The 2,201-nt window shown below is 37.6% G+C and overlaps 1 long non-coding RNA gene across 1 annotated transcript in view; it reads left to right on the forward strand.

Moving 5' to 3' along the window:
* The window catches only part of LOC135200937 (uncharacterized), a 15,467-nt gene extending 13,800 nt beyond the window's left edge, over positions 1–1,667 (forward strand). Inside the window, exon 3 of the long non-coding RNA XR_010311401.1 lies at positions 1,250–1,667. This is a non-coding gene — a long non-coding RNA (uncharacterized LOC135200937). The remainder of the gene's footprint in view (positions 1–1,249) is intronic.
* Positions 1,668–2,201: the final 534 nt, after the last annotated feature.

A 2,201-nucleotide genomic window follows, 5' to 3' on the forward strand; every position in this document is an offset into this window, starting at 1 on the left:
AAAACTCTATGCACTCTTATACACACACACACGCATATATATATATATATATATATATATATATATTATATATATAATATATATATGTGTGTGTGTGTGTGTGTGTGTGTGTGTGTGTGTAGTGTGTGTGTGTGTGTGTGTGTGAGAGTTTATATACACATATACATAATTATATATTTATATATATTATAATATTTACGTATTGCGTCTGTACCTATGTACCCCTGACACGTAACATCTTTCTATAAGTCAGTCGTACCCTTATCGTACCTATAAGGATCAAATAGTACATTAGCCTATTCATCATTAAGTGGTCGACGAGTCAGGTGACATGCAAATCCTTTTTGTCAACACGAAACGCCTTGCTGAAATATGGGGGGATGGTGGGGGGGGGGCGGCTGGGGTTGGGGGGGGGAGATCAAACACGTGGAGACGAATATTTACAAACAAAGAGTTTGCCAAGGTGAGGTCACGAGAGTTCGGTAATGCCTGTCTCTACACGTGGAACCAGTCTAAGGAGGAGGAGGAGGAGGGGGAGAAAGAGCAGGAGGGTGAAGAAGAGGAGGAGGAGGAGGAGAAGGGGGGAAGAAGAGGAGTAGTAGGAGGAGGAGTGGAGAAGGGGAGGAAGAAGAAGAAGAGGAGGAGGAGGAGGAGGAGGAGAGAAGAAGAAGGAGGAAGGAGGAGGAGGGGAGGAGGGGGAGGAGGGGGAGAAGAAGAGGAGGAGGAGGGGAGGAGGAGGAGGAGGGGAGAAGAGAGAGGAGAAGGGGAGGAGGAGGTGGAAGAAGAAGAAGAAGAGAGGAGGAGGATAGAAAAAAGGAGTAGGAGGAGGAGAGGAGGAGGAGAAAGAATAAGAGGAGAGGAGGTGGAGGAGGGGGAGGAGTAAAGAGGAGAGGAAGAAGAGGGAAATGAAATGGGGTGGGGGTGAGAGGTGGTGGGGGGGTGTGAGGTTGCATCGACGTTAAGCAAGATGACTTCATTGAGCACTTATAGAAAACAATTAAGTTCTTTCTTTTGACTTAAAACTAATAATATAATAATAATAATAATAATAATAATAATAATAATAAAAATCAATACTAATAATAATAATATAATAATAATAATAATTCTTTGTAGAATTGTAGTTTTGTTTATTTACTTAAAAAAATAGTTTATTCATTCATATAAAGGCAGCTGATGATACCTTAGATTTATATTAAAATTTATCCACAACAAGTCACTCACAATGCTTTTTTCTCCTCTATTTCAGAGGCCGTCGGGGGCGGCAATTCAAAGCCCTTGCGTATCCCACTGCTTACGAAGACAAATCAAGGAAGATAAATAGGAAAAAAGAAGACAAAGTCATAGAAAACGGAAAACTGAAAGAAACCAGAATTCGAAAATTGCAGTTCAAAGAAAACGGGAAATTTTAAGGATAACGGAAAAATAATGTCCATGAAACAAGTAATTGGTTGATTACTGATTTCCGCAGAGCATCAGTGTGGGAAACGATGGCCTGACAGGTGCTACAAGAACCCTCAGAGGTCAGCAGAAGAGGCAGGAATTCCTTGACCTCTAAAGAATCGAAAATTGACCTTGACCTGTAACCTTAATGTTTTAATGTTTACTCTAAAGCTGCAATGTTAAAACTGCCTGTGATAATATTATGAAAAGAAAGATTTCTTTTGTTTCTTGTTTAATCATTTATCCCGTATACTCTTACTACCGACAATCCAGGAAAGACTGTGTGTCTGTGTGTCTGTCTGTCGTAGATTAAAGCTGGCCTTATGCCAGCACGGGCTCTTGCTCCTGAATAGTCCGTAAATGGAAATATAGATAAACATAACCTTCTATTTTTAAAGCGGTTTGTCCTCTCTTAGATTCCTTCAAAATTATATGTATGTATATATATATATATATATATATATATATATATATATATATATATATATGTATATATGACTGGTAAAAAAGTTCTGTTACAACAGAATTCCACCTAATAAAAGGAGCCCATAAAAACACCAAAATATAGAGAGAAAAGTACTATATTTCAGAGACTGCTGTCTCCTCTTCAGGTAGATGAAGAGGAGACAGCAGTCTCTGAAATATAGTATTTTTCTCTCTATATTTTGGTGTTTTATGGGCTCCTTTTATTATATATATATATATATATATATTATATATATATATATATATATATATATAATTTATCTTCTAATAAT

Source organism: Macrobrachium nipponense, chromosome 27 (assembly GCF_015104395.2).
Source record: "Macrobrachium nipponense isolate FS-2020 chromosome 27, ASM1510439v2, whole genome shotgun sequence".
In the NCBI taxonomy this organism is placed as follows: Eukaryota; Metazoa; Arthropoda; class Malacostraca; order Decapoda; family Palaemonidae; genus Macrobrachium; species Macrobrachium nipponense.